Here is a 10,721-nt window from a genome sequence, read left to right on the forward strand (position 1 = left end):
GCCCTCAAAGAAGACACAAATTCCCCTTCCTACTTGAATCTGTCTGACTTTTGGTTCCAGACATTTGCTCTCCCTCCTGGTCTGTCTCATGAGGGTGAAGCACTCTGCCTTTGCTGTTCTCTCTCACTGTGCTGCTTTCTTTGATGATCTAGATGCATTGAGGTAAAGGCTCTCACATTAATGCACTCTACATTCCACGTTTCGATGGAGTTTTGTTCTATTGTTCCTTATTCCTTAATTACTTTTTCAGAACTGGACTGCAGAACTGTGTAAAATACACAGTGTTCCATAACCAGACATACACTTCCCATTTTCTCCCACTCAAGATTACTCATTTCAAAAAACCATGTACAGATGTTTTAGGGATGGAATTGCTCACTGATGGTTTCTTCTGAGTTCATGTCATCTGTAATATCCAGATTTTTTTCAAAACAACTTCCGTTTGATTCTTTATTCCTTTTTTTCCCTTTGGAATACAGAAATTATCTGTATGTAGATCAAATATGCTGAAATAATACAAAACTGAGTCATTAAATCAAATTTTTACTCTTCTTGCAGTCTCTATCATCTTACAGTCAACAATTATTTACCATCTTTTTTTTTTATTTTTTAGGTAATAGATCCTACCTAACACCAACACTTAAACTGTCTCTGGTGCACAATCCAACAAATCTACTAGAAATAGCACAACTGAAGGGGATTGTTTGAGATATACACTATCTGATTTTAAATTTATTTAACACAGACTTTATTTACTGATATTATTTTAGTGTCCTTTTAAAAATGGAATCTCATTGAAGGAATGCCATTGAGATAGTTTTTATGAGGTTACCTTAAGCAACCAAAGTTATAATCTGCTGGAACAAGACCTGTTTTCCATAGAAAAATGTGAAAAAGTTTTGTTTAACCAAATCCAGTATCAGGCCCTCCTATTACAGCACCTAAGGCTGAGCACAGTTTAACAAGTTTCCCATGCAATGCTTGTCTACTTCAAATACTTCTCAGAAGTATTACAATCTTTCACATTTATTAGATATTAATGTTAGCAAGAAAGACATCTCAACCACTGGTATTAGACTGTAGCAAATCATCCAGGCTTTCTGTCTGAAGTGTTTATCTTTAAACATTGTTAATTGATATTCTCCTTAGTGGATGAGAAGGCAGTATGTCATCCTCATGTGACAGTGGCACATCAGCTAATTTATTTTCAGATACAGAAGCGAAATGGTTATGAATACTTGTCTCTTCCCTGCATTGTCTTTTTAGCACCCCCGTATATAAATGGACTTTGTCATCCTTTGTCTGTTATATACAGGAAATTTTAAATATTTTTCTGCTTTTGTCCCTTTTAAAACAATTATTCTAGACCCCCACAAGAGTGTTCTATACAACCCTAGTTGTTAAGGTTTTATAGTCATTCATATTTCCCCTCTTAGTTAATGCTTTGATTGTTTTAGCTGAAAAATTTATTTCTCCACTGAAACAGAAAACCTCCATTAAAGCTGAGCTCTTCCTCAAAGATACACACTATTGCAGTTTTTTCTCTTCTTCATAAAATATAAGATCAAAAATTTTATTCACATTTTTCCATCTGAATTTTATTTATACTTGTACTTATCTTTGATAAATAAGGCTTTTTATAATCTAAAGTAAATATTTGCTTACTGTCTTCCCTTTTCCTTACAATAAAAGCAAACAGATAATAATGATTGATTTACAAACTACCAGCAAAATTACAATCCAGTCATAATATTAACTTTATCCATCAATTTAGGGCTCCAAATGTGACAAACATATTAATGTTTTATCATTAGGGAAAGAAAAACATGATCAGTAATCATTATGGACTTCAATGACTTATACAATGACTGTTTGTATCTCTCCTCCAAACCAAAATTTCACGCTAACAAAAAAGTCTCATTTTAAATATTCAAAACAGTGCTCCAACAGTAATTTTTCTCTTTTTTTCTGATTAAAAAAATCATTAAATATATCCAGAATTCCAAAATTTAGACTACAATATTTAATCATAATTATTACAGCTCTACCTTATATTTTTATTGGTGTAGTGATTACATGTAATCAAGAAAAGGGGTTTTATCACAATACCACATTCCCCTAAGTGCATCACTAATCTACTCCAAATGTCCTAGGAAGAATTTAGCCAACCAACTCGACTGACTTGTAATGTCTCAGTATTCACAAATAGTTCCAAACAGGTATGAGGAAAAGATTTCTCAGCAGTTGGATTTACAACTTCTTTGCCTGTTGTCATGGCATTTTTATTTCTATTTTTTTATATGTATATTTTTCATTAGTTGCAATAAGTCAAAATTGAACAGAAATTTATGGACAATATTTTTTAAACTAATTAATTTTTTTCCATTTAACAAACTGGTTTTCCTCTTAGTCTATATCAGACTTGCTGCTCTAGCAGTCTTTCTTCTGAACTACATTAAGGCTTTTTCATATAGTCTTCAGATTAATCTACATCACTCTCAAATGCATACCCTCATCCCAAATCTTGAAGAATACTTGTCAGAATGAATATCTGGACTCCTCAGTGTTTCCTACCCTCTCTCTTTCTCAGAAAATAAAGCTGTCTACTTTTTCTTCTTCTGTCCTTTGCAATTTCAAGGCTATCTACAGACAGCAGTGTGCAACTATCATGTAATTTGCTCGTATTTAAATAATTAATTTGATAAAATTTGCTGTACAGTCCATAACCTGGCCTAATTGTGTAAGCATAACTTAAGACTTTCACTGAAGAGAAATTCATATTCCTACTGCATAAAGGTGCTCTTCTGAATTCTCAGTATTTTTTGTAACAAGTCATTAGGCATTTCAATATTAATAAGTTTGTTGTTTCATCAGGTGTTTACTCTACTCAGAGGTTAAATCATGGTGCATTTGAAAGAATAAATATTCCTAGCCAAGCTGAGTAAATTCTGGTTGTCATTTTTATCACCAGAAATCTCTAGCCTATTAATTTAGTCTTAACTATTTACTGTCACTTTAGTACAATTTTATTATTTTTTCAAGTTACCCATAGCAATATCCCTTTAACCTTTTTTTCCTTGAATACTCATAGCACAAGAATTTGCACTTCCAAAACAAACATTGTCTCCTACAGCTTTTGGCACAACTTGCTCTTTGCAAACCAGAGCTTTCTGGTTGTCTTTCTATGTTCTGTCTGTATTTCAGAACAAAGAACAATACAAAAACTTTAGGAGACCCACCAGGAGTATATTAAGAGACATCTGCAGGATCAGAGCAGGATAAGAGTGTTCAAAGGAAACTTTCTTCCCAGTGACAAACATCAATCAGAAAGCATATTTTTAACAGGAAAGGCTTCAGTTAAACAGGCTTTCTGCAAGTAAAGAATTAGTGGGGAAATAATTTTGAGACAAATTACAATAACAGGTTACACACTGTATGCATGATAATATAAAGAAATAGTCCCAAAAAACACTTGCAGTTTGGTAGATCATAAAAACTACTGTGAACACTGGCAAGAAATAAAAGTTATCAGTCTACCTTGTTTTCCAGGGGACTTTCCTTGGTGTCCAGAGCGTGGCACCCCTTATCCAGGCAAACAGCAAAGTTCAAGCAGTGGTATCCCTGACATCAGTGAAGTTCTGGTAGTTAAAAACATAAGAGAAGAGATGATTTATCTTGAAATTACCCTTAGTGAGAGCAGTGAATGATCCTCCTGAAGTCATTCTCAGTTTCCCAAGAATTTCATTAGACTAATATTTATCAAAGTACCATCTGAAATGTTACTATCTCTGAAACTTATTATAAAGAGGCGAAAACCCAAACATAGAAAAGGATACATGGTGGTCCTAATATTTTTAATATTTTTCAGTTTGTCTAAAGCATCTGGATACCACACATCTGTAGTTACCTCTCTAGTGGATATCTCAACCAAATACTTTATAGATAGATAAGGCAGTAAACATATTTCCACCTTTCAGGGTGAATTTTCATTGCTTTCAAATTACTCATTTCTTAGTCAATCTGTTTATCTTTCACCCGAAAAGAAGGAGTCAAACCTGCACATTCATTTCAGTGGCCTTTAAGAGGTGCCACTGCAGGAAAATAAACCCTGAGCACTATTCCTCCTTTGCCTGGGATCTTCCACACCTGTGCAAAGTGGATGTGAAGCACTGTCATGCTTAACCAGAGAGAGTGTCCCCACAAGCAAAAGCAGAGACAACTTGCAGCATTTTAAAAAAGGGAGACTAAGTACTGCTGAAACTCTGCAATGGAAAGCAATATTCCTCCCCTCTGGCAAATCTCCACCACTGGGACCATCCTGATGTTACTGCTGATCAGACACCCATTCCAGCAATTTTAGCCTACCAGCAGTGCTTTTCTCCCCTGCCATAAAACAGTGCACATGTAAGATAAATTTCCCTGGAGCTCAAAATGTGTATTTCACCCCCTCTCAATTTTATCATTACTTCTTCTCTTTCCTTGTCTTTTCTCACGCATTTTTCACCTCCCAACAGTATCTGAGCAAATTAAAGAGGAGCTTGCTTCTGCATAGCCAATTTCTTCTTCTTTCTTGACAGCTGTGCTTTAACCCAGGAAAGATTTTAATGAGGCTTCTGAAGCAACAGCCTTGAATATAAGCACACCTTCAAGGGAGGAGCACGTCCCTAATAAATTTTGAAAGTAGGCCATATGTGAAATAAAATAAATTAACCTTAAAAAACAGCATTCTTCTTAGGTTGTGATGCCACGTATATATGTGTGTAGCACTCTAATACACATTCATGAGAAGACTTTTGCCTCATCTAAGATTTGAAGCAGGTAATTTGTATATTTCTGTAAACTAAATAGTCTGAAATATTCTATAGACCTCACTATGATGACAGTAGCATTTTTTTATTTTCGGAGGAACTGATGGGCTATTAGCCAGGGAATGGTAGAGCCTGTAGGCTCTTTTAGTTTACTTTGAAAGTGTGACCTAGGAGTTTTAAGTTTTATGTGTGTACGTCTATCTCTCACAAATCAACTTCAATTGTGGAACAGTTTTCCTCTGTGTATACGTAGATAATGAATTCTTCCTGTTGCAAAGTGACCTCTAGAGTCTGAGAACTCAGTTTCATTTCAATTTGTGTCAATGAAATACTTGACAAATTGCTCTATTTAGAGTCACGTACATCCTGGATTTCAGAGCTGAGCATTGCTACCTCTCTGACAAAGATAAATCAGCCTATAAGGTTTGCCCTGTATCTTCATGTCGTGGCTGCAATTACAGATGTGAGTCCAAAGTGTAGTCTCTGAACAAAGCAGGATGCATCACAGTGACAAAATATTTACTTTCACAAAGATAGAAGGCTTTAAGCAACTTGTAGATTTTAGAAAAAGCTTTTAACAGAACATGAGAACTAATTAGGGAAAACCAAACCCTTTAACTATGTAAGTGCATATAGATTTTTTAGGTAAGTGCATACAGATTTTTTTGTGTGGTGGTTTGGGTTTTTTTTCTCTTTAAATGAATATTAGTTAGATTCACTGTCAGCTCAGTTTAGCTTTGAGGCTACTGATTTAAGACTCTCTACAACATAAAAAGCATTTCTGGAGGAAAGCCATGTCTTGGCTTCTTTTCTGACTCTGCAGGATCCTCCTGCAGCAGCTATAACCCAATCCTCTTTACTAACCAAAAAAATCCACAACAAAAACTGTGTACTGTTGTTCTGAAGGCAAAGCCTTCACCACAGAGATGATGAAATCATGCACTTATGATTTGCCCTTCCATATGCTGCACTGATACAAGCCAATGATTCTTGGAGCAGCTGGCACTTGTTCCTTTTCTCCTTGCTCCTAAATTACTTCAGCTTCACCTGTTCCTTTCTCAAATTAGCCCCAAATCATTTTTCATTTCTAGGGTTATGCCAACAATAATAATTGTACCAACTGGTACCTAGACCTGAGATCAGTAGGCCACTCCTTTCTCAAACAGTCAGTTTTCATTTCTTTGAGTGAAATCAAATTTTTGCAAAATTACCCAAAAGATTAAAAAAAATGGGCAGTTTCCCTTACAATTGATATGAAGTTTACAAACATATACTATTATGTATCTTAGGATTCAAAAAATATATAATGTCATGTCCACAAAACTGAGCGATCAATCAAAAATATAAAGTGTGACTAGATTAATTAGAAATGGTCTTGCTCCAATATCCATAGTACAACTGTTACAGAGTTGATGAAGCCTTCAAGTACTCACACAAGTAAAAACTGGAATATTTCACTGAAGACGTTTTCTCTTTTTAATAATTTTCATCATGTTAAATTCTTACTGATTCTAAAGACATGAAGAGACCTTACCTTAGAAGTCTCAATTTAGGTTTTATATACAAATTATTAGTTAAAATTTCAGTCAAGGTTCACATTTTATAACGATTAACGACTTTTGCTCAGTAAGAGAAAGAAGGCAGATACATGCATGTTTTGAATGCTTCTTCAAAGTGAGAAATAAATCTTTACTCTTCTGGTGTTTGTGAAGACCTGAGCATGCACAGTTTGCAATGTAGTGGTATGTAGTCCAGTTGTACTTTTATATTATCCTTTATATTTACTGGGATAATTTTTTTGGTTTTTTAGAGTCTAGTATTTCTTCTCAACATCTGTTTTCCCTACAGATAGCTGTTATTTCACATTTGCAAAACAGTCTCCTCCTCTTCTGCTCTTCAGTATTATGAGGTAGTGGATTCTAAACTTTACATTAATGGCTTTTAATTCAACTCTCATAAGTCCTTCATTACTGTGTTCAGTAGGAGCTGAACACATCTTAAAACCTTGAGTAACTCTCATTGACTGAAGGTTCCAAAAATAATACAGTTCCATCTATAATTTATGATCCAATGTGATTAAAACACATCAGCCACAATTCAGAATCTCTATGACTTTAAGACAGTTCCAAAAGCAAAAGCCCTAATCAGCTCCTAAAAATAATTATCCATAGACAAGATTAATGAGAATCTCTTCTTTATTTATATCCAAGCTTTTTGTTTGTAAAAGAACTGATGATTAGAATTTTCCATGTGGTTCATTTTAGGGACTGACACACAGCTATCAGTGAGAAAGTGTCTCTACAGGCTCTGAAGAACTGAGACAAACCAGTGGTGAAATCTATGTCTTACTCAGCTAACAGAAGTCTCAGAAAAAACACATAGCTAAACTTCAGCATATTCCAATCCACCTTCTACAAGGACATTTTGAAAAATATGAGTGTCATTACAAGTAATATTGCTGATATTATTTTCAGGGGAAAAAGATCCCCCACAACCTCCACAGAACCATATTTTGTGCAAGCATAAGTGTTCAGCCTCCTCATATATAGCCACAGTAAATCAGAGCAGACTTTCATGGAGATTGTGTTAGAAAAGGAAAGGAAGAACAATTGAATTTGATGCCATGCTTGTTTTTTGTATTTTTGACTGGGGTTAGGATTAAAAATTTTTTAAATTACATTGAAATAGAGTTAAGAAGAGACAAGACGTCATAGGCAGGATCACTAATCAAACACAGCCAAGAAAATATGCACCATGTCTTGCTCAATGGGAACTAATTACTATAACATTAGCTTTGCAGTGTTTAAACAACCATTTCATTATATTTTTTTCTACACTGATTAAATTTTCTCAGCATTTATAATGCATCATTACATCTGCCTTGTGCACAGATAATGCACAGCATAGCTGCTTGTTAAAACTTCACTGCTCTCCTTCATAATTTTAAATAAATCTAATTTGAATCATTTGCATAATTTTTTTTTTAACATTGCTAGTCCTTCATTAGCACCACATCTTAGGTGTGAAGTGACTAGACTGCCTCTTGCCAAAAGCAGGGTGTTTTTACTTTCAGGGCCTCAGGGAGCTGCACGTGGCAGAGGTAAATGACAGTGAGATGTGGAAAGTGAATATTGGTGCCCTACAGCAGCCCAGGGCCGAGCACAGTGTGAGCACAGGACCTCACTGCCGCTCTCCTGTTGCCATGGCATTCTGTCTCACGAGTGCAGTAATGGACAAAAATTAAAATGTTAGTCTTGTGGCTCGTAATAATCTTTATGAATGTAAAGAATACTTTGGAGAACAACTAACGAAATGACTTGTTGAAACTCTTTCAGGAAGAATTCTGTATTTTCTTCAGTAAAAAGCTGCAGTGTAGCAAGTGTTGTACAAGATTGTTGCAGCAAAATCTCTTGAGTCTGCAGGGAAAAAGCGACTTTTTTGTTGCTTCAAACTAAGAAATGAAAAAGCTTCGCTTATTTTTTTTAATATTGTGAAGCAATAATTTATATTTTTAATTATTGACCATGGAAGACGATATTTCTCTTTGCTATTTATGACATATTTTTTTCCACATTTCCTAGACCTCTTAATTTTAATGCATGAATGTTAAATATTCTACTTGGACAACATAATTTGCTGCCAGGGAAGACAGATCTGGGAATTGCAGATCCCAAATACACAACTGTGAATTACCAGGAATTTGAAGCACACTTTCAACTCACAAAGCATTATGAATTTTGGGGGAAACACTGTAATCAGAGTAAAAGCACTCTTCTGGAGGACATCAGAAAAAAAATCCATCTTCCTTCATCTCTCCACCAGGAAGTTATAAATCCTGACAAACAAGAAGACTCAATCAAAGCCAGGCTCAGCTTTCAGTGACATTGGCATAAATCCAAAAAATCTTCTCTCACTTTTAAGGAGTAAAGACAGTAGTATCCAAAACGGAGATTTATCCTCACATATTTAATATTTCTATTATTTTAATTAGAATAAATCCTAAAATTACATGCTCAAGAAGATGTTAAATTTTTTTCCAGTCTAGTAATTGCTCTTTAATTGTTTTACCTCTGCAGTGAACAAAAATTATGACCCAAATATTGTTAAATTGGTTCTGGTCAAGATACTGTATTGCCCTTGGAAGAATCCAAATAATGAATTATATTGTCAGTGTAGCTGCGCAAACATTGGTGACTCCCAAGGAATTATTTTACTACAAAAAACAGTGAATGGGACAAATAATGGAAATATATTAGAGACTCATTTAAAAGATCACTGTGATATTAATGCTGAACATTTACAACTGCACAACATTAGATTTTTTGTCCAAAAGGCATATTGTTGTTTTGTTTATTTGTTTATCTTTCTTTCCAAGGTCCCTAATGTCTACTTTCCTCTTGTGTGGAATGCGATCTGTGCTCAGCTGGTTTCTCCTTGCTCTAAAGGTACTTCACGACAAGAAAAGAAAAGTAACTTCTACTCTTTCTATAGAAACAAATATTTTCTCTTGAAAAAAATTAACTATTTTATCTGCTGAGTAAAATAGAACTCATTCTCTAAAAAGAGAATATTTTTTAATGGGAATTAAACAACACCAAAATTATGTTAGATATACTTAGTCTGTATTAACTAGATAGCAGTAAGAGTTTTATACTAGATAACTTTCAGCTTGATAGGCATGCTGCTAATAATTACTCCTCAGCAATATTGATCTTGGGGAAGATTGGTCCACAACGAGGTTTTTCTGAAGGCAGAAGCTCTTGAAGTCCTTTTCCTGTATTTATACACAACTATTTCAACATAAAGGGCTGCCCTGTGAGCAGAGAAATGCATGCTCCTTCCCTTTCCTCCTCAGAGACACTACACTGTTTGAAGTTTCCCAAAAAAGCCAAACACACACACACAAAAAAAAGAGAAACCACAAAGCAAAACAAAAGACCAAAAAATCACCCAAAAAAAAAAAAACCTCACAAAAAAACAAAAACACAAAAAATCAAACAAAAAAACCCACAAAAAACAAACAAACAAACCCAACCCCCCCCCCCCCAAAAAAAACCCAAACCAAACCAAACCAAAAAAACCAAAAACAAACCAAAAAAACCCCACAAACTTGGAAAGAGACAGAAGACTGTAAAGAACACCAGAGAGTAACCTCTGTCTTAAGACTCATAACCATTCTGCTGTGGTCCAGTAATGAAAGCTGTAAAAATCCTTTCATCAGAAATAATTACAAGTTTCTCTCTTGAAGAGAACAGCCTTCTTCGGAAACCTTTACTCACCTGTACCTTCAGGTGCCAGAAAATCAGAGGCAGTAAGCAAGAGTCTGAAGTGCCAAGCAAACCACAGACCTTTCATCTCCTGCATCCCGAGACCAGACCCTTCCGAGGTGAACAGCGCTGCTCTCCAGACAACAGCAACCTCTCATTCCGTGTAAACAAAAGTGACAATGCCCCAGGGCTCATTTAAAATTCTTCAATAGAGCTAATTCTTCCAGTTTTGCCCTTCATATCATTTGAACCTATTTTATTTCATTTATTTCATTTTAGGCTCAGAACAGCCCTCCCTGGCACCAAAGGAGGGATCTGTGTGTGCTTTTTGCACACAGACCGTGTGAGCTGCTCCTGTGGCAGGGCAGCAGAGGCAGGGCATGTCTGTCTCCAAAGGAAGACACATGCTCATTCTACCACAGGTTCCTCCTTGAGACTCATAGGATTTGTAGATGAGCATCCTTTCCCTTTGGTAACAATAATACCTACTGCTCTCAGTAAAACTAGGAAGGCCATGCCAGTGACACTTTTCTTCCTCATGCTTGTTTGGGTTTTTTTCCTTAAATCTTCACAGAGCAAGTGGAAAGGAATAGACAAATGACACGGACAAAAGCTGCCTAAATAAGAAGGAATCAAACTATGATAA

At 35.4% G+C, this 10,721-nt stretch overlaps 1 long non-coding RNA gene across 1 annotated transcript in view; it reads right to left on the minus strand.

Annotated features, from left to right (window-relative positions):
• Positions 1-10,198, minus strand: part of LOC135460047 (uncharacterized) — a 29,242-nt gene extending 19,044 nt beyond the window's left edge. Inside the window, exons 1-2 of the long non-coding RNA XR_010443148.1 lie at positions 10,088-10,198; positions 3,538-3,638 (exon numbers count right to left, since the gene is read on the minus strand). This is a non-coding gene — a long non-coding RNA (uncharacterized LOC135460047). The remainder of the gene's footprint in view (positions 1-3,537; positions 3,639-10,087) is intronic.
• Between the last annotated feature and the right edge of the window lie 523 nt (positions 10,199-10,721).

The sequence above is a fragment of the Zonotrichia leucophrys genome, chromosome Z (genome assembly GCF_028769735.1).
Source record: "Zonotrichia leucophrys gambelii isolate GWCS_2022_RI chromosome Z, RI_Zleu_2.0, whole genome shotgun sequence".
In the NCBI taxonomy this organism is placed as follows: Eukaryota; Metazoa; Chordata; class Aves; order Passeriformes; family Passerellidae; genus Zonotrichia; species Zonotrichia leucophrys.